This window comes from Pongo pygmaeus, chromosome 2 (genome assembly GCF_028885625.2).
Source record: "Pongo pygmaeus isolate AG05252 chromosome 2, NHGRI_mPonPyg2-v2.0_pri, whole genome shotgun sequence".
NCBI classification, from domain to species: Eukaryota; Metazoa; Chordata; class Mammalia; order Primates; family Hominidae; genus Pongo; species Pongo pygmaeus.
The window spans coordinates 203,297,851-203,320,049 of record NC_085930.1 but is presented as its reverse complement, the minus strand read 5'-3'; the positions used below and the strand labels follow the sequence as shown (position 1 = coordinate 203,320,049).

At 45.2% G+C, this 22,199-nt stretch overlaps 1 long non-coding RNA gene across 1 annotated transcript in view; it reads left to right on the top strand.

Annotated features, from left to right (window-relative positions):
• LOC129033485 (uncharacterized) overlaps nucleotides 1–22,199 on the top strand; it is a 60,863-nt gene that overhangs the window by 6,312 nt on the left and 32,352 nt on the right. The window contains exon 2 of the long non-coding RNA XR_008501590.1: nucleotides 11,705–11,787. This is a non-coding gene — a long non-coding RNA (uncharacterized LOC129033485). The remainder of the gene's footprint in view (nucleotides 1–11,704; nucleotides 11,788–22,199) is intronic.

Genomic DNA, 22,199 nt, shown 5'->3' with positions numbered 1-22,199 from the left:
TCTGTGCAGTGAGGACAACTTACTGAAGAGCTATGTGACTGCGCCGAACCCGCTTCTGTAAAATGAGTCCACCAATAACAGGTTACTGTAGAATTATAGAGGATAGGGTGTAAAACTGTCCTATAAACGGTAAAGAATTGGACACGTGGTGCTCAATTTTGTATTCAGCGGGAGTTGGGTTCAATGTTATGTTGATATTGTTAGAATAACTGCCAGTCTTAGGAGCATTTATCAGTAGAGGCCTAACAGCAATAATGTGAGGTTGTGTGTTTGCTTCATTTGAAATGGTACAGTTGCCTGCTACTTCACAAATACAGGGAGAAGAAAGGAGAAGTGAGGTGCAAGGTGGGTACGTGTGCGTGTTCCAGTGTGTGTGTGTTTGTGTGTGTGTAGAGAGAAAGGGAGGTACAATCTGGCATTTGTTAGAAATTGCACAATCATGGAATACTAGGGATGGGCCTTAAAGAATCTATCCTCTTCACTCTATGGATAGGGACACTAAAGCTCAGACAGAAAAAAGCTAATTTTCCAAGGTCAATCACTAGTCAGTCGGGGGCCACACGGGGCATGGTCTTCAGGTCTTCTGGGCCAAGTCCAAGGCTTCCACTGTCAGCCCATGCTCAGCCCCATTGGACAAACCACAATATGCAAGGAGCAGTGGAGGGTCAGAGGGACAGATGTGACCTTTTGTGTCAGGCTGTCCCAGATTATTTGGGAAGGCCACACCTACAACCATGACCCAGTCAAAGATGAGCCTGAAACAGTACTGACTGGGATGTGAGGTCCAGGGATACACCTCAGGGACCTGTAAGAATGTAGGTGCAGGAACAGCCATCCAGGCCTGGGTGGTAGGGGAAGACTTGAGGAAATAGCTGAAGGAGTGGACGTGGACAGTTAGAATAATAAAAAACAAGCAATTAAGTAACATTTCCTTCAAATGATGCTTTTTGCTCCAATTCTTGCCTAGAGGAGGTGGTTTGGGATTTTACCAGCATCTCTCTTTGGAATTCAAATGTACCACCAGTACTTCGCTTTTCCTGAAAAGCCTAAGTTACAAATTGATAGCTTCTAAAACCTCTCTGCAAAGGGTTAAATGTCTGTGTTGGAAAAGAGAAACTCATCAGTTAATATCTACTTCTTAATCAGCCCAAGGTGCTGAAAAAAAAGGCCATTCACCAAGTGGTTAGCAAAGCTAATTTGTCATTCTGGCATTTTGACCTACTGTGCTTTTAAGGCATTATTCTTCCACATGTTTCAAAACCATTATTCTTCCACACTGTAGTTTCTGTTGGAGAGAACCAATTACATCTTTCCCTACCATACGCAATAGGATGTCCTTGACATCCCCTTATGGGGTTTTCCTTCTTATCTGGAAACTTGGTTGGAAACCTCTAGAGGAGCAAGGGACCCTCATTTATTCATCTCTACACCCTCCATAGCACCTCCCATGAATCCTTGCCCAGGGCTGGCTCTGAGGAATCTTTTGTTGGATTTGAAATGATGATCATATCAGGTTAATTTCCAACATTAACCATAAAAATTGGTTAGAGTTCAAAGCTGGTGGCATGCTCAAGTTACTGCCAAACCTCTTGCTCATTCCCTCCCACCCCCCAGCCTCAAGTTGTGAGCAACTGAATTTATCAGCTGTGAAACTGGTTGCACTAATACCTCAGATGAATCTTCAATATAAACTATATCACCTGCTGAGGCTTCCTGAGGAAGGTGACTGGATCTCACTCATCTTGGAACCTTTATGCTTAGCCCAGTGACTGCCTGGTATGTAGAAAGTGCTCGATAAATGTTTATTGCATTAGACAGTAATTTTCTAATTTCTTAGAAATTAGAAAAAACATTTTCATTAGGTTACCTCTCTCCTCAAACTCAGAGTCCATATCATTATAGAAAAGAGAAAGGCGGGGGGTGGGTGTAGGGACAGAAAACACTTCCTGCTCTGGAAACTATACCATTAGCTCCTTTGTTCAAGTCGGCATTTCTGATCTGATACCTGTATTTCACACAAGAAATGACAACTTCCCTGATACTTCAAAGTCCTTCCTCATATCTAGGCTGATTTTTTTAAATTTAATTTTTTAAAGCACAGACCCATCTTTGATCTATGCAGGGCAATGTATTTGGGTTGACAAGATGGTTTCCCTGTTTCTTCCTTTAGGCACACTTTCATCAGTATGTTCCTGCCTTGGTTTAGTCCTTAGATGATTTTTTTTTTCTTGGCCCAGAGTTTATCATGGACATTTACATTAGCAAGTATTTCTGCATCTTTTTGTGATTTTCATCTTTAGTTTTTTATTAGAATAAGTACCCCCACCTTCTTTGGATTTAATTTCATTTAAGAACATGATCTGGGGCTGCATATTCATTCATGTGAATATTAACTAATCCAGATGAACTTTACTGGAATGTAAATACCGTGGCTGGAAGGCAAGATCAAAACCATTCCCCAAACAGAAATGTTAATCTTTGTATGGCCAAGGGGAAGCGCAGCAGTTTAACATGCAAGCAATTTCATGCATTTTTACATTAAGTCATTAAGTAAAATCTTTTGTCTGTTTTGTATGGTTGAGATTATTTATAAGTAACAGGTAAAGGCCAAAGGTCTCCAGCATTGCTTGACCTGTTTGAATATCAGTCCATACCAAAGATGTTTGGAGAAATCACCGTTCTGACCACAGTGTCCACTAACACCAAAGGTAGTGTTTCATCTACCTTAAACATGTCACCAGAGGTTGAGTGAAACTACATGCTTGCTTCCATTTATATACATGGTCATTTGCCACTTAAGGATGGGGATACATTCTGGGAAATGCATTGTTAGGTGATTTCATCATTGTGTGAACACACCATAGAGGGCACTTACACACACCTGGATGGTATGGCCTGCTACACACCTAGGCTATATTGTACAGCCTATTGCTCCCAGGCCACAAACTTGTACAGCATGTCATCCACTGAATGCTGTAGACACTTATAACTCAATGGTAAGTATTTGTGTATCTTAACATATGTAAACATAGAAAAGATACACTAAAAATATGGTGTTATAATCTTATGGGACTGCCATCATATATGAAGTTCATCATTGACTGAAACGTTGTTATGCACCACATGACACTGTGTGTGTGTGGGGTGTGTATGAGTACCTGTATATGCATATGTAAAACCCAAAACTTCAGTGAAGTGTGTATGTGAGGTTTGTGTGTGTGCACGATGTGGTAGTGGGGAGATGGGTCTCGTAGGGTCATGCAGACTAGCAAAGCAGAAGCTTAAGTTTAATGAACATTTAAAATATTATAGACATTTACTTACAAAACAAACTCTAGATTTCTTCTGTATGTCGAGAAATCAGTAGATCCTTCTATATAGGAAAACTAAATCTTTTTTGATTGATAAGAGTGTTTGGGCTTTCCCTGGGCACTTATGTCATTGGATCACATTTAGATGGAGTGCTTTGGAAAGTTTGACATCTCTCATAGATGCCAACATGAGAGACTAATCGTACATAAAATAGCCTAGAGCCAATGGGGATTTAAATGGCTCCGGCCTGACCTCTTATCCTGACTTTCATACTTCTGCCACCTCCAGCTCAGAACAGTCTCTTAGGCTAGGTCTAACACAAGCCAGTTCCAAAGAATGGGTATTATCCCTGGGTTAAAGAAATATTTTATGTGATTTCTTTCACCTGGCCAATCAATTATTGGATCAGATTGACCTAGAACCTTCTGGTTCTTATAGTACTATTCTGTCTCTGTCCCTTAGGAAAGGATCAGCAACAACACACACACACACACACACACACACACACACACACTTTCTTAACAGCATTTTGAAGCTTTGGTGAGACACCTTAACTTATTTAAGCAAAATACACAATTAAATGGAGTGAAAGCTCACATCTGTTTTGAGATTGACTCTAGTAGCACTAGTCTTATTGGATTTTATAAAAAGGAATTCCAGCTATGGTAACTACATTTATAAAAGCACAACTGGGGTGGATGAAATTGGAGTCGTTCACTAGGTTAGATCAATATTCAACCCTGGCTACACATTCACCTGGGGAGCTTTTGAAAAATACTGAGGCCTGGGCCATACTTCAAGCCAATTAAAGCAGAATCTCCGGCTGTGAGGCCTGAGCATCTGTATTTTTAAAAGCTCCTCCAGGAGATTTTAATGTTGAGAACCACAGAGTTAGATGAATAGAAGCAGGGAGTCAGGAAAGGGGTGATTAATACTGTACCATGCCAGTGACGGACCAAAGAGCCTAAGCTTTTTTTTTTTTTTTTCCTTAGATGGAGGTTCGTTCTTGTCACCCAGGCTGAAGTGCAATGGTGTGATCTTGGCACACTGCAATCCCTGCCTCCCTGGTTTAAGCGATTCTCCCACCTCAGCCTCCCGAGTAGCTGGGATTACAGGCACCCACCGCTATGCCCAGCTAATTTTTGTATTTTTAGTAGAAACGGGGTTTCACCATGTTGGCCAGGCTGCTCTCAAACTCCTGACCTCAGGTGATCCACCCGCCTTGGCTTCCCAAAGTGCTGGGATTACAGGCGTGAGCCAACATGCCCGGCCTGAGCCCAAGCTTTTCATTTCAAATAAGTCTCTGGATGTCAGAGCTGGATATATACCTTAAATATATGTCTCATTTGGGAGAAGGGAAACTGAGGCTCAGAGGCTTAGTAATGCTATATAGTATTACCGTGGCCAGAAACTGTCTTCCACTGTATGCCTGTCACCTAAAGAGCAACCTTGGGAATTAAAAGAACAAACTCCTGTCTATGAATCTAACCGTCTATTTATTTAGTAATATTTAAACACTGGAAATGGTTTATGGTGGTGGAATCAGCACAGCTTTGTAGCTCTCAGATGTAAATGCTGTGTCCCTTATTAGCTACTTCTTTCTGAGCCTGTCTTCTCATCTGGCAAATAAGAATTAGGAATAACTACTCTCCAAGTGTTATCACAAATGAGATGACAGCAGGTAAAGTGTGTAGTATGTGCTCAGAAAACTAAACGGAATTATAATTATTAACTGAGTTAAAAAAAATCTTGGGATTTATGTAGAAATAACTGCAGAGGGGATAAAAAGAGCTTCTTGGAGCTTCTTTGCATGAAATATCATAACCCTGCAAAGGTTGTTTTTGGTTTCCATTGATTGAAAACACAAATAAACCCCAACTGAAGCACATCTTATGAAGGAATGAATGGATTTCCAATCTGTGTTTTCTTGTTTACTGTGGAAAATATGCGATCCAAGGAAAACACAGGTGGTTAAACTGCTCAGTGCCTCTATTTTTATCATAAGCAGAGGGCTCTAAGCATTCAAACCCAAATATTTTACTGAATAGAAAATGAAGACTTAACTTCTCAAGGTTAACTGGCTCCAGGTTTCCTGTGGCCAAATTTAGATTTTCTCTTTCAGCCATCAGTTGAAATTCCAGAACAATAATAAAAAGCTCACAATTAGCATTTTTAAAGAAGCATTTTCTTTTCATTTAGGAACTTTTTTCTTTTTTGGAATCCCTTTTGTTTTGCAAAAATAAAATCTTAGTAGGGAGAGGAAAGCCACCTCCCCGGGTTGGATGCTTGCGAGATGAAGATGGGAGCCCACTCCGCAGGGCCCTGGAGAAGGTGGCGCCCCTCCCCCCTGCCCCCCGCCCCCCGCCCCCTCCCCACTCCCCTCTTCTCTCCCCGCTGCCCGCCCCGCCACCCGGGCTTGTGCGGACGTGTCTCGGGCGTGACCTTTGAGCAGCTGCGCCACCGGCTCAACCTCGCGGCGGGGGAAACCCGAGCTCCCAACAAAACAGTTCCATCTTTGGCTAGGCCTTTGGTATTTCAAGGCGCTGCCAGGGGGAGAGATGCCGCGTGCCTGAGAGGCTCTGGGAGGTCGCCGCAGCTTTCGCTTCCCGGGTTTTACATTTCCGAAGGGGCTGAACGTCTGCAGAGGAACCCGAGCTGATGCTGGGGCCGGGGCCGGGGCGGGAATCTAACGAATGCACCTCTGGGGAGGCTAGAGGGAGCGTGGCTCATCCTCCTGCCCGGGTGGGTCCTTCAGCGCTCTTTCCTTCTTTTTTTCTTTTCTGCAGATGTTGTGTGGTCAACAGGGACTGAGACTCTTTAAGCCCTTAAATCGCTAAGGGCTAAATCTCCTTCCTGATATTCGCCCCTCCTCCAAACCGGTAACAGTTTTCACATGATTCAGTTACCTCTACCTGCCTGAAGGACTGGAGTGCAAAGTTGAACTTGACTCAGATAAATGAATTGATCCTTCCCTGGGGAAAAAAGTTTAGACATCACTAATAGTAGTTAACTTTTGAGTGCTTCCTCTGTGCTAAGCAAGGTTCTAATCACTTAAATGTAGTAACTCATTTAATCATCACAACAATTCTCTGACATAGGAATTCTTATTTCTGCTTTACAGGCACCAAAGAAGGCCCAGAGAGGTTTAACAGCTTCCTCAGAATCACACAGCTTCCAAATGGTTGGGCTGGGTTTACATTTAGGCGGTCTTGCTCCAGAGCCAGTGCTCCTAAGCATTGCAAGCCACGAACCTCAACAAAGTGAAGGAAACGCTGGGAAATTTGGAAGTCAGATATGGCAAGTGAGGACTTTCTTTTTTCTTTTCTTTTCTTCCTTTTTTTTTTTTTTTTTTTGAGAAGGAGTTTTGCTGTTATTGCCCAGGCTGGAGTCAGCTCACTGCAACCTCCGCCTCCCAGGTTCAAGGGACTCTCCTGCCTCAGCCTCCCAAGTAGCTGGGACTATGAGATTACAGGCGTGCACCACCACGCCCGGCTAATTTCGTGCGTGTTTTTAGTAGATACGGGGTTTCTCCATGTTGGTCAGGCTGGTCTCGAACTCCTGACCTCAGGTGATCCGCCCACCTCGGCCTCCCAAAGTGCTAGGATACAGGCGTGAGCCATCACGCCTGGCCAGGACCTTCTTAAATGCTCTGTTTCGGTCAGAAAGTGCTGGGACTCCGGGGTGGCACACCCAGCACTCACCAGGAACTAAGTACCTGCTGTCTGTTTTGGACATGTGCTGGCAGCTTGTTAACTCTCATGCTGCCATTCTCAAGAGGGGCTCCCTGGCAACATGATCTATTGCCTGTTGGAAAGGGACAGGGCAGGCAGGGACAGGAGAGGCCGACGGCAGGCAGTTGGCTCCCAGGGTCAGTCTGAAGAGAGAGGAGAGAGGTGTGAGAAAGAGAGGGACCCACGGCATGAGGGTCGAGGCAGGGGCCAGGTCTTGCCTTCAATGCCTCAGGAAGTATGCCAGGCACTTGGGGGAACTCCTGCCCTGAAACGGTGAAGTCTGCATCCAGCAGGCCAGTTTGTTGATGAACAAGTTTGGCTAGACCGTCGAAGAGTCAGAATTTGTCCTTGTCTAGTTTGTTCCTTCATATGGAGGTGTGGGCACAGAACGGGTCCTTAGAGGATGCTTCTGGGGAGAGAGCAGTGAAGACCAAAGTTCTAGGATGGTTTGAGAGCTCCCTTCTCTGGCATGTGGAAGAGCAAGATGTGTGCCCTCCCCCAAACACGCGCCACACCAGCTTCACTTCCCACTGGTCTGAATGTCTCTCTTGGCTAATTCTTCCTCTTGGATTCCATTACCTTTGTGCTAACAGCTCCTACAGCGCCATTTTATATCAGCAAAAAGTACCCAGCACACTTGCCTGAGTCAGGCAGGAAGAGCTTTGTGCCCCTCCCGCCGCCCACTCAGTACCCACCCACACAGCACACAGCAGGAGTACTGAAAGTGCTTCCAGGCTGGGCGCGGTGGCTCACGCCTGTAATCCCAGCACTTTGGGAGGCTGAGGTGGGCGGATCACGAGGTCAAGAGATCGAGACCATCCTGGCCAACGTGGTGAAACCCCGTCTCTACTAAAAATACAAAAATTAGCCAGGCGGGGTGGCACACGCCTGTAGTCCCAACTACTTGGGAGGCTGAGGCAGGAGAATCGCTTGAACCCGAAAGGCAGAGGTTGCAGTGAGTTGAGATTGTGCCACTTCATTCCAACCTGGCGACAGAGTGAGACTCCGTCTCAAACAACAACAACAACAAAAAAGAAAGTGCATCCACAGGGTGTCCTGGGGGTACCCCTGCATCACCCTGACTGTCTGAGTATCCCCAGGCCAACCTTCAGAGTACAGTATTCCTTCAGGTGGGTAAACTGGTATGGTGAGACCCTTTGTGGGTTCCTGTATGGCTCTGCCACCTACTTGCTGTGTGACCTTGGACAGGTTACTTAACTTTTCTGTGCTTCAGTCTTGTCATCAGCAAAATGGTGGTAATACTAATACCTACTTCAGAAGGTGTTGTAAGAACTTAAATGAGTTAGTAAGTCTAAAATGCCTGGCCCATGGCAAGTGCTCAATAAATATTAGTTTCTGCTTTTACTACTGTCACAACTATTATTAGTTTGGTGCAAAAGTAATCATGGTTTTTGCCATTGAAAGTAATGCCAAAACGCGATTACTTTTGCACTAACCTAATATTATTATGCAACCCTAAGCAAGTAACTTTACCTCTCTGAATCTCATTGTCCTCATGATAAGAGTGTAAGAGTGTCTGTTTTATAGGATTGTTGTGAGAATTAAACAGTGTTAATTACTATTGTAAAGTTTGCAATAAATAACCATTATTTATGTGTTGCTTTAGCCTAGTTTATCTCCCGGGAGATGACTTTATTTCTAAACGTATAGGGGTTTCCTAGAGGAGCTTCAGAATACTAATCATCGCTGGTGAGGGCACTTGAACACTTTGCTTAACCTCAGCCAGCACCTCTTTTCCCAGCTGTAAAATGGTATGGTAATAAGCACCCCTAGGAATCTCAAGGATGTTACGAGTGAAAAATATGCAATAATATACAAAGCACTTTGAGCTTCTCTGAAGACAGACGCATATAAATGGAAGGTGGTATTATAAGGTGGGGTAATCACTGGTTACCTCCCCCCCTTTTTTTATTTAATTAGGAGAAAACTAGTAATTAGGAAGCATTGCCTTGTTAAAGCTGTGGCCTGGGAAATAGTTCTCTTGGCACCTAATCAGAACTGTGACATGGCGCAAGTTTTTGCAAAATGTGGGCAGCAGGGGACCTTCCCCCAGGCTCAGATTGTGAGAAATTTGCTGTCTAGGGGCCAGATCCTGAGGTGGCTGAGCTGGCTGGGGAGGCTCCTAAGGAGATCTTCACTCAGGTCTGCAAGGGACTCTGCCCTGCCTCAGTAGCCCTCATCTCTGGGGGCCTCAAATTCATTCTCATCTGCAGGTTACAGCTTGCTGAGGGCCCAGAACCAAGCTTTTCCACCACATGGCGTTCTTGGACCCACTGGGGCAACTTCACGGTTCTGAAAAGCACCTCAGATCTAGTCTGGTCTCTGATTCAGTAGCAGAGACAAAGAAATCCCCCGCCTGTTCCCCTTAAAGTGGGCCATTGTGGAGTAGGTGCTGGGGCCCTAGCTTGCTCCCCACTGTGCCTTTGTTAGAGCAGTAGCCTCCAGCGGAACCCACTGTCTCTCTCCTTGCGAGTCCCAGTTTGCCCATTCTCCTGGATCCTGCTTAAAGGGCGCCTCTGCCAGGAGGCCTTCCCAGGTCTTCCCAGTTACCATCACTCTCTTCCTCCTCTAGACTCTGTGTTTGGTACAGTGTGGTTTTTGTGTGTGTCCTGTCTTCTCTCACATTTGACTCTCAGCCACTGGAAGAAAGGGAAGGAAAGTAAGAGAAATGAAATATTCCCATCCCCGGGTACCTGGCCAGATGTTGCAGACAGACTGACCAGCACAATTGTATTGATTCCCCCTCAATGCATTGAAAAAGCAAACGGGAGGCATCGGAAAATCTTGAGATAAGCAGTTCCATTTTCAAAGATGAATCTTTTAAAATACGCAGAAATGGTATAACAATCATGTATCCGCCACTTAGACTACCAATGGTTACTCTTTTGTCATATTCACTTTGAATGTCTTTTTATTATGTATTTAAAAGAAGTGAAACTTGTAGATACAGCTAGGGCTCCCCGTGTCCACTCACTGAAGTCCCTTCCCTCTCCCTTCTAGGGTCCAACACTTTCCTTGTCATCTGATAAAGGACCCTGCATCCCTGGATGGACAGAGGGGATTGCTAAACTGCTGAATCGCGTGTGAAATTCTACGTGTGCCTCTTTCTCACACATGCCACATCCATTGCGGAGCTGCTCTTGACTCAACCTTCCAGCAGTCTCCACTGCAACCACTCTGGCCGAGGCCACCGTTTTCTTTTTTTTTTTTTCTCTCGCCATGGTTGGAGTGCAGTGGTGCGATCTAGGCTCACTGCATCCTCTGTCTCCAGGGTTCCAGCGATTCTCCTGCCTCAGTCTCCTGAATAGCTGAGATTACAGGCGCATGCCACCACGCCCAGCTAATTTTTGTATTTCTTAGTAGAGATGGAGTTTCACCATGTTGGCCATGCTGGTCTTGAACTCCCGACCTGGTGATTCACCCGCCTCGGCCTCCCAAAGTGCTGGGATTACAGGTGTGAGCCACTGCGCCCGGCCCAGGCTACCATTTTCTGACATTTAAATCTTTTGCTCCCCGTAGCAGCCTCAGACAGACATTCTAAAGTCTTAGATCATATTGCCTCTTTGCTCAAAGTCCACTCATGGCTTTAGATTTAACTCAGTAAAATTCCTATGTGATATGTGTCTCCCGACTTCTGCCCCTCTGACCTCATCTCTCACTGAGGCAGCCTTCCTCCCACTTCCCGAGGTCCAGCCATGCTGATCTTTTTGCTTGTCCTCATTTACGCTGGGCATGGCCTCAGGCTCTTCACGCTCTTGTTGCTGTGCTCTTTCCCCAGATAACCACATGGCGAAACCTCTTACATTCTTTGGTTCTTTGCTCACATTCACTTCTCAGTGAAGATTCCCTGACACATCCTGTTTAAAAATGTGACATCATTCCCACCTATCTCTCTCTTATCCTGCTCTAATTTTCTTTTTTCCATAGCACTCTTTACCAGGACAGGGTCTCACTCTGTTGCCCAGCCCAGAGTACAGTGGAGTGATCATGGCTCACTGAGGTCTCAACCTCCTGGGCTCAAGTGATCCTCCTACCTCAGCCTCCTGGATAGCTGGGACTATAGGCACATTCTACCATGCCTGGCTAATTCTTCATATTTTTTTTTTTCTTTGTAGAGATGGGGTTTTGCCATGTTGTCCAGGCTGGTCTCGAACTCCTGGACTCAAGTGATCTGCCCGCCTTGGCCTCCCAAAGTGCTGGGATTACAGGTGTGCGCCACCTTGCCTGGCCCATAGCACTTGTTTTCCAGCAAATTATGTATTTTACTTATTTATTACATTCATTGTTTATTGCCTGTTTTTCTGTGTTACAATATAAGCTCCATGAAAGCAGGAAATTCTATTTGTCCACTGATGTTTCTGAGTCCCTGCAATAGTGCCTGGCACATAGGTGCTCCATAAATATTTCCTGAATGATTAAATAAATAAATGGATGAATGGATATGAGCGTTTCTCACTGGAGAGGGTCCAGAACTTTCATTAGATTTTCCAAGGTGTCTGTGACACAAAAAAGGGTAGGAACCATTGACGTAGTAACCCATCAAAAAGTTTGCTGGAAATTCTTTGCTTGCCAGGAAGTCTGCCTGATGAAGCAGGAGATCCTGAGGGATTTTTCTCCTTTTTTGATTTGTGTCTCTCCAGAGAGCTAATGCTGGCAGCTATTGGGATGTCCTCTTCCAGGACTGGTGATGAGTTTCCCTGGATCCAGCCCTGGCCTGGCTGAGGTAGGGAACCAGGGAGGCACTGATGGAGGCCATGGGCAGGAGCCCTGGCAGTGGGCCAGCTCCGGAGAAGCTGTAATTTTCCTTGCTCCTTTTGTGGAGTCTGTCTGGGAGCAGAGGCTGAATGTGGCCACAGCCTCCTGAGCTTCCTTGAGGAGCTAGGCAAGATGCCCAGACCAACAGGAGCCGTTTCCTGCCTTATAGGCTCCAAGCATAGGCAAGGAGTAAGATCAGGACTTCTTGTAGGAGCCCTAGCCTGGGTGACCAGACAGTGGCCTGTGATGCAGAGAGAGATAATAGTCAAGTGGAGGGAGCTTGGAAACAAAAAGACACCAAAGGCCACCTGGAGGGGATAGTGGGAGTGAATTGGAAGTGAGTCAGCCAGCTCATAGGGCAGTTAAAAAGACAAGTGGGTAATTGTGGGTGCAGTCGGCAGGTCATACACAGAAAATGAGGAACAAGTGGTTAATTGGGCCCACAAGCCCAGGATCCCGCCTATAATTAGCAAATTGCAGGGCTTTGATATTTGCTTTGGTAACAACTTGTGTAGTAAATTGCAGGGAGGAAAACTGTACCCCCAGCCTGGGAGGTGACTGTGTCACCATTCTCTTGCAAACACTTGTAGGCAGCACACACATGAATATGCTCCCAGCATTGGGGGTGGGACTTGCACCTTTCTGCAGGCTGACAGCCTCCTGTGATGCTTTCTGTTTCCATTCACCCCTTGCTTAAGTTTTTGCCAATCAGGGCTGAAGCTGCGGGCTGGTTTCCTGGTGCATGCTGCCATTGTTCACACACTGATTTTCATGTTCCCTTAAGTTGTAGCCCTTGGGGAGGAGAGACCTTCTGGCCAGAGATGTGACCAGGAGTGGCCATGTGGTAATGGCCATGGGTAATTCCCATGCAAGTTCTATAGCTGGGGAGGGGGAAGAGACACAAGTGAGTTCTGTTTCAGCATTGTTGAAATTTTGTCTATGAGGATGGTCAGTGCTTGTTCCTGATCAGAGACTGGCCTTTGTAGGTTTCATATCTGTGGCTACCTCTGCAGGCTTCTCAGCCATTGTGACCAAAGTGCAGACTGGAAGCATAGGAAAATGGCACTGGGATTGCCATGGTAAAACCCTATAAATGTCCACACATGCAGAGAGACTGGTGAGCACAGGCAATGAAAAAAGCACTAAATGAGAGTGTCAGGAGACCTGGGTTTGAATTTGCACTCCCTACTGATGGGTCTTGTCAAGTCACTTAAATACTTGTACATCATCTCTGTCATTTATAGGTCTGTTTCTATTGACTGATTTTTCTCTTGATTATGGGTCACCATTTTTCTGCTTCTTTATATGTCTAGTAATTTTTTATTAGATGGTAGACATTGTAATATTCTATCATTAAGTATTTGGACTTTGTTGTCTTCTTTTTTTTAAAAAAAGATCTTGGTTTTGGCTTTGGGCTTTATTTTGGCAGACAGTTAAGTTACACATGGATCAGTTTGACATCTTTGAATCCAGGCTTTACACTTTGCTATGGAGAGTCTAGAGTAACCTTCACTTCAGGGATGATTCGGCCATTTTACTCAAGTGTGATTTCTCTGGGCTCTTCACTGAATGTCCCAAGGGATCACCAAGGACTCTCCACTTTGGCTGGTTGATGCACAATTATGGCCTTACCTTTTGAGAGCTTTGGATTGTTCAGCTTACAGCTCTCCTGTCATTTCTCTTCCCTGTCATGTAGAATTTCACTTTATATACATATAGTTGAATACTCAGCAAAGACTCAGGAAAATATCTCGGCAGACTTATGGTGTTATTTTTCTGTGTATCTCCCTCCTTTCAAAAATTGTGATCCTCAACTCCTAGCTGCCTCAGGTCCATAGACTGATCTCTGTCTCCTCAACTTAGTGAAGCTACTGGACTGTGCTCTTGGGCTGGAAATTGCCTCCAAGCATAAAGCTAGGGTTATTTCAGGTCTCACCTCATTGATACATTCTCTCACAGATTACAGTTCTGCACTACCTATTTCCCAATGTCTGAGAACAGTAGTAATTCTATCAAGACTGGAAGTTGAAGTCTTCTCAAGTTAATAAAACTTGTTTTCCCAAATGTAGAGGCAGGATATGATAGTATTTTCCTCGAAAGTTAGTCATGATAACTCAGCTATGTAATGGATCTGAAAACACCTATAGTGGTGCATGAAAGAAGCAATGGAGCATAAAATTAGAATAGGTAATAAATTATGGTATTATTTTTCTTTTCCTTTGACACCAGTAGTATAAATGGATTTATCATTTTCACAAAATTGTAGAATTTTAGAGCTGCAAGGGACTTATCTCAGGAAGATAAAATTGGGTTGCTCCAAATACCTCATTTTACAGATGAGCAGACTGAAGCTTAGTGAGGGAAAGCAATTTTCCCAAGCCCCCATGGCCTATTAGTAGAAGAATGAGACTGGCACTCAGGTGTCTTGGCTCCCAGCCTATGGGGCATGCATTCATTCAGCTAACATTTATTGAGTATCTACTAAGTTCAGAACATTGAACTAATTGCTATATTGCCTCTCTATAATATCTTAGTTTGCAGAAATGTTAAAAAATCAATTTTGGAACATTATAGTAAGTTCAATAAATCAGCATATAATTTTGGACTTCTCTGGAGTAAGTCTGATTGACATTAATTGGAGCAGCCTCCATTGTCCAATGCAAAAATGCAAAGTGCTTCCAGCATTCAGATCTCATGGGATATTCTATTATAGTGCTTCAGACATATGAACATGTCAGGTAATTACTGTGGTTTTATGGCCCTGTCAGTTATGGTTATAGGGAAGCTAAGGATTTACTCTGCGTGCAGCCCTTCCAGCCACTCAATGTAAAAATGGATGACAAAACTTTTAAGAAAAGTGTGCAGCATGTTGTGAGATGTGAACAGAACACCATATAAGATGTCAGGGGTCCTGGATGCTAGACTTGGTTTGTTACTTCCATTTTCTGTGCCTAGGTTTTTCTAACTGTAAGAAGAGGACAATAGCCTATGATCTACCGTGTCGATTCCAACTCAGAGAATCTTTACATCTGGAGATCTACAGCAGGGCTAACCCTAGTGACATGCGTGAAGGAGCTTGGAAATGGTGCTGGGTAGGAGCTGAGTGTGCAGAATGTGGAAAGGCATTCTAAACCTAAGGAAGAACATGAGTAAAGATGATGAAGCAGGGATAAGGCTAAAATGAAATATGTGATCTGATCCACATACAAACACAGCGTAGTACAGCTGGAATATAGAGAAGAGCTTGAGGACCCATGAGCAACTATCCCAGTACTCTTGGAGGCTCTGCCACCACAGTTTGAGAAACTCCGCATTCAAAGTTAAAAACTGTCACCTGAATAGTTAATAACATCAAAGATTGTGAAAGCAAGTATAAATAACACAGAGATTAAAATAATGAGGCAGGATCAGAAAGTGAGTGTTATATTTATCTATTTTTTCCTGTATCACTGAAACAAAAACATAACATTTCAAAATTATTATGTAGAACTCCTCTCCTCTTCCAGAACAATGCTCAGAGCTTTGCAGACTCTGGTTTGCAAAAATGTCATGAAAGGGGATAGTGGTAGATGAGATGAGAAATGTTGATCAGGAGGAGATCACGGAAAGCCTTGAACACCAGGCTTCGGGGTTAGTCACTTATTCTGCAGGCTGTAGGGTTGTAGGGAGTGAGTGATACTTCATGAGCAAAAGGCTTAGTATGCTGAGGTCTGTGTTTCAGCTTTCTTTGGTTACAGTGTGAGGGATGGACTACAGGGGTAGAACAGAGGACTTGTCAGGAGGCTGGCTCAATAGCCTGGGTGGCAAGGAATGAAGGATGAAAGTCTGAGGACCCTGACACAGGGCGAGTGATGGAGGAAGGCTGAGGATGAAAAATGAATGAGACCTGTTTGTTGACTGCCATGGAGGTCAGGATGAAGCCCACATTACTAGGTTTCTAGGCCATGTGATGGGGTGAGTGGTGATTGTAGAATCACCCCAGAGGCAGAGCAGCAATTCAAAACAGGATTTGAGACAGAGAGAGAGCGACAGATCTGGGCTTTTACTTGATTCATTCTGTCTTTTCCATGTTTGAAAAATAAAAAGGATAAATGCATCTATTCCTTGGAGTTTTGTAAGGACTGATGAATTAGCATATATGAAAGCACCTAGGACATGTGAGCCGCATAGTACCTTCCCAATACATGTTAGTTCCATCCATCCATCTATTTATTATTTATATAAGTTTGCAAGTTTGGAGGGAAATAATTAGTTTAATTAGGACCATATCAAACATTTCAAACTCATTCTGAGTAAAGAGCTCATTAGCCAAGGGGCTCTCTGTAGGGTCAGATCACTTCCAGCCACTGGATTGGGCCATAGTTCAAGGCCAGAAGCTTGTTTCCGCAAGCATCAGGACCTTTCTCTCTCTTCCTTTCATTACCAACTCCCTACCCCCGCTGCCATCCTTTTCTAGATCTCTTATGTAGTAAATGCAAAAAAAAAAAAAAAAAAAGTGCAAAAACATTATGTGAAAAGCATATTCAATTGAACCAATGAGTTTATTCAGTTGAGTCTTCTGAGGACATACCTGTGCCAGGCCGTGGTACCTAGATGTCTGAGAGACTGTGGCATTCTCCTCTTCTCCATGATTGGACAGTACTGTCAGCATTGAGGCTCACAGAGTTGCCTTGCCTTGGGAGATGCAGGCTTTGTTGAGAGTCCCCCGTGGAGCCTGATCTTAGTTGCAGGCCTTCAATGTGATAAGCAACACCAGGCACTCTTTCTCAGGCTCCTGATCCCCACGTGGTTTGCATATTGCTCAAATCAGCCAAACTCTCCCACATTGGCCTCCTCCCTTTTTCTCAGCTCCAGGAGACCAGCGTCCTCAAGCAAGGGAAACACTTTGCTCAGCTGCTTTCATCACGACAGCCAGTGCTGAGTGCAGAGCTGTCAGGAAGCCAGGCCACGCTGGCAGCCGGCAGCACAGGCCAGAGAGTAGGGTGGCGCTGCAGCAGGTGCCTGGGTGTCCCTGTGAGCTCAGTGGGACAAGATATCTTCTGTAGAATCTAGTGTGGACTTGGTTTGGCTTTCCAACATTTTAGCCCAACCAGATCCCTCCCTTCAGAATTCCTTCCCTTGGACAAAGCAACTGCAACTATAATTTCAGATTCAGAGGAAGCCTGCAAGCTCTGGCTTCCCTTCTTTCCTACCTTTTTTTTTTTTTTTGAGATGGAGTTTCACTCTTGTTGCCCAGGCTGGAGTTCAGTGGTGCAATCTCGGTTCACTTCAACCTCTGCCTCCTGGGTTCAAGTGATTCTCCTGCCTCAGCCTCCAGAGTAGCTGGGATTACAGGTGTCTGCCACTATGCCTGGCTAATTTTTTGTATTTTTAGTAGAGATGGGGTTTCGCCATTTTGGCCAGGCTAGTCTTGAACTCCTGACCTCAGGTGATCCACCTACCTCAGCCTCCCAAGTGCTGGGATGACAGGTGTGAGCCACTGTGCTCGGCCCGTTCCTTACTTCTAACCCAATCTGGATGTTGTACTTTTACATACTCCTACCACTGAGGGGTTGGATCTAAGTCTCTTCCCATTGAATCTGGTTGGGCTTGTGACCGCTTTGACAAGCAGTACAGCAGAAGTGATTCTATGTGATTTCAAAGCTAGGTCGTAAAAAACCATGTGGCTTCCAGCTTGTTCACTGTGTACTTGTTTTTGGAGCACTGACCTGCTGTGTAGGAAGTCCAACTGCCCTGAGGCCACAAGGCTGGAGAGACCATGTATGGATAGGTTCTCTGATCAACAGTCCCTATCAAGCCCAGCCTTCTAGCCATGTCCACCAACGTGCCTGACATGTGGGTGAAGCCATCACAGACCCTTCAGACCAGCCCATCTGCCAGCTGAATACTTGTGAGTAACCTTGATCGATACTATGTGGAACAGAATCTCTCAGCCAAGCCCTGCCTGAATTCCTGACCCACACATTCAGGAGATATAACGGAATGGCCAGGTTCTAATCCACTGAGTTTCGGGGTGGTTTATTATGCAGCAATAGATAACTAGAACACTGGACATAAATGGAAGAAGCTTTGCAGTCGGCTTTTAATAAGTTTAGGCTACTTTCATGTGATTTACCCCATCCATCTGCTCCTGCTCGTGATAATTCCATCTTGTCCAAAACTTGGATCAAGTTACCTCTTCACTGAGCCAAAACTTTACCTGGGTTTACCGACAGCTCCCTGAGCCTTGGCAACACTTTCAAGTTTCCCAACTATGGTTTGGTTGTCAGTAAAATTTCACATCCAGCCACACACTCACACTTACCCCAACACAATAGCTGCATGCTACCTTAATCCAAATGATTTGCGAAAATTGCCAGAAGTTGGGACTGTACTTGTAAAAGCTGTTTTCTGTGGATCTGGATAAACAATGTACAGATAACACTTTCTCAGCAACTCCACATACCAGAAAGGGTAGCTTCCTATTTCTTGTCTTGTGCTTCAGGCCCACGTGGAGTATAAGATTTCTACTTGGGGCCGGGCACGGTGGCTCACGCCTCTAATCCCAGCACTTTGGGAGGCCGAGGTGGGCAGATCACCTGAGGTCAGGAGTTCGAATCCAGCCTGACCAACATGGAGAAATCCCGTCTCTACTAAAAATGCAAAATTAGCCAGGCGTGGTGGCGCAGGCCTGTAATCCCAGTTACTCGGGAGGCTGAGGCAGAAGAAAATTCCCAGTTTCCTGAGTGAGGTGGAGGTGGGAGTCAGGGTGAGCAGTGTCCCTGGGATCCAGCAACATGCTTATGTGTGCAATTCTCTCAGTGTGCTACAAGGACAGGTGTGGTGGTACAGAGGGATGTGAGGTCAAGCCTGAGGACAATCACATGCTTGCTATGTAACCTCAGACCAGATAGGTAGTCTGAGTCTTAGTTTTCTTATTAGTCAAATGGGTACAATATTAATCCATTGACAGGAAATAGGGGAATGTCTTAGTTTGAGTTTTGTCAGAAGCAGCCCCTGAGACAAGGATGTGCAAGTTTACTTGGGAGAAGGTAAACCAGGGAGAGCCCGGGAGAGGTGTGGGCAGTGATAAGGGGAGGGGAGGCAACTGGTAAAGGGGCCATGGTCAGCCAGTCAACACAATGGGCAGCTGCAGCTTCATCCCAAGGGGGAAGCTGTTGCAAGAGTGTAAAACACACACCTCAAAAAATGATCCTCCCGGGGGTGGGGGGCTGGGGTGTACACACACCAACTCCTCTCAGTCCCTGAAGGCTGCTCCGCAGAGGATGTGAATTTCCCAGCGAGTGTTAATTTTGTAGCTCATCTGGAAAGCGCCAGCACTGGAGAAAGCCCTCAGGCCCAGAGAAGCCAATCTTCCTGTTGGAAGTTCTCTGGAGCACATTGAGAGGCTAAGGCTGGAGGGTCAGCGCACTCATCACATATGTTCTAGAAGACTGAGTGAGGTCGGTGTAAAAGGCTGGGCTATAGGGGGCTTCTCCTCTTCCCTGTGTGGACCCCTTCTGCCAACAGTGCCATGCCTTTGCCTGTCCTTTCTGAATCCCAAGGTCATTTGACACCCGATGTGTCCTGTTTTACACACCTGGAGACCTGGCGAGCTCTTCCCCCAGATAAATGTAAATGGTCCAGGGTCAGCTCCGCCCACTTTTTACACTTTGTTGCATCCTCCATCTCCCACAGCATCCAGCTGAGCAAGAGAAACATGGTAGCTAGAAGCTCAGTGGTCAATGCTAGGCAGACCACATGGGTCAGAGAAGCTTGGTTTGTAGTGGAAGTGGTTTTGTACAGATGTGGCGGCAGAGTGACATGCGTACGAGTGACATGCGTACAAGTGAGTGCTACACTAATGTGAGGGACATTACTGATGACTGTTCCTGGCTTGTTTTGGGCATCCCAGATCATGAGGATAGAATCAGCAATAGTGCTTGAGGATACAATGACTCGAAGGGAAGAAGAAAGAAAAATAGATTCGGTCTAAAACAGTTTTCCAGTCTCCCTTTTCTTTTCCCTAGTTATTGGGAAACAAACGAATCTCCTCTTATCCTCTGCTTGGTTTGTGTGGTACGTGATATTTAGATACTGGCATTGGCCTTGCCGTGTGTAGGTTATGGGGCAATGAACAATAGCTAACATCGTTTACTGCAGGCACTCTCTAGTGACTTATATGTATTAATTCTCATCGTAACGCTATAAAGTGGATGCTATCATCATTTCCATTTTACACCTGAGGAAACTGAGGTACAGAGAGACATTAGGCAACTTACCTAAAGCCAAACAGCTGTTAAGCGGCAGAGCCAGAATTTAACCAGATTGTCTGCTCCATTGGACATAATGAATGCAAATAACACTCACTTTTTTCTAGTTAAGTATAGAATACAGTGTCTGGGTCTCAAATTATATTTTCATTTCCAGCACCATTGTTCAGTAAAGCAAATTTTTGATATACGGCCATTTGGACATTGGTGCTAATAAATCTGATATTTCTGTGTACATTCTCCTACATTGCTAAGATGTCCATTGCAATCAGAAGCTCACTGAAAGTGCTTAGCTGAGTGGAGAATGATTTCTTGGTGTTGTATTTGCTCTGAAGAGTCTGAATTCTTGGGGAGGCAGAAGCTGGAGGTGAGTGAGTCAGAGCTCAGATGGGAAGTCAAGAGGCCTGCAGCTGGGGACTCCCTGAGAGGATGAGAAAGTCTGAGCACCTACTAAGGCGACCAATGGTCTAGTTGCCTGGGATGGAGGGGTTTCCTGGGAGGCAGGACTTTCATGCTAAAACCAGGACAATCCTGGGGAAATTAAGAAGTTGGTCACCCTAGCTGCATGCCAAAGTATTAAGTAAGAATGTTGTTTTTAACTAGCAAACAAGAAGATCTCCCATAGATTTTCAAGGTGCTGAGAAAACAGCTTCTAGACATATCTCAAAAGCCAAGTTTCTGAGACGTAATCAGAAAGTTGTGGCGGAAGGAAATTTGAACCAGAAGACTGCAGTCCTGTCTATGAACATTAAACCTGTGTGGCTTAAGAAATGAGTCTAACCTCTCTGAGCCTCAGTTTGTTCACCTAAAAGATGGAGATGAGAGCGCATTTGTCTCATTCTCAGGGGTTATGGTGGCCATCCAGACATAAAGAAATTAGAACGTTCATTCACCTGCAGATGCTCACATATTCCTACAGGATGACTGAAACCCACAGCGAACAATCCTCATGGAATACAGCTCAGCTCATTCTGAAGAATAAGTGGGAGGTCAGCCTCATGGGAAATTCGATATCTCCACATGCAGCTGTCATGCCACGTGGAAACAGTCATGCATAGGGTCCTGTCACCTGGTAGACTGACCCCAGGTCCACTGACCCCTGACAATGATACCGCTTCTGAGGGCTCCATGATTGAGATTTGTCCCCAGGAACTCGGGGGAAACTATCTATTGATTAAAATGAACTATGAAAGTCATTTAGAGAACTCATATTCCTAGAATCTGTGATGGCCTGTGTGTCCCCTCCTTCTGCCTCCCTTTATTGTTGCTACTGTGACTTGGACTCTGATGTCCCCTGAGGTCCACCGCCCTCCCTCGGAACACAGTCTCCCTATTGATTACTTTAGTATCATGTACCAGCTCCGTTTTCTTGTGCTAACTTCTGCTGTGGTCTGGACTCAAATCTACATGGGCTGCCTAGGGGGCTGGACCCAGCCTCTTCCATCTGCCTTTGCCAGAATCAGAGCTGTGGACCTTGGGGCCTTGGAGGCTGGGATCGTATATGACTTGGGCTCCAGTGGATACTCTGTACACAAATCTTCTCTTTGGAGGGTTCAGGGATTGGCTGCTAAAGGGCATAAAGAGAGAAGTTTTCTGTGACTTCTGCAGCATGATGTGGGGCTTCTAAATTTGTGGCTGTCACTTTAGTGTGCAAAACAGTCCCTGAAAAAGCTTGTTAAAATGCAATGTCCTTTGTCCTATGTCCCAGGGTTTCTGATTCAGTACAGTGCAAGAATCTGGATTTTTAAAGAAACCACTGTGTTGCTTTGGATACACATTTCTGAGAGTCATATTTTCTGGAACTTTTAGATAATGAGAATGTGATTTTGAAAAGGAATTCAGTGGCTGGGCGTGATGGCTCCTGCCTGTAATCCCAGCACTTTGGGAGGCTGAGGCAGGCTGATTACTTGAGGTCAGGAGTTTGAGACCAGCCTAGCCAATGTGGCAAAACGCTGTCTCTACTAAAATACAAACATTAGCTGGGTATCATGGCGCATTTCTATAATCTCAGCTACTTGAGAGGCTGAGGCAGGAGAATCACCTGACCCCAGGAGGCGGAGGTTGCAGTGAGCAGAGATAGCACCACTGCACTCCAGCCTGGGCAGCTGGGTGAAACTCTGTCTCCAAA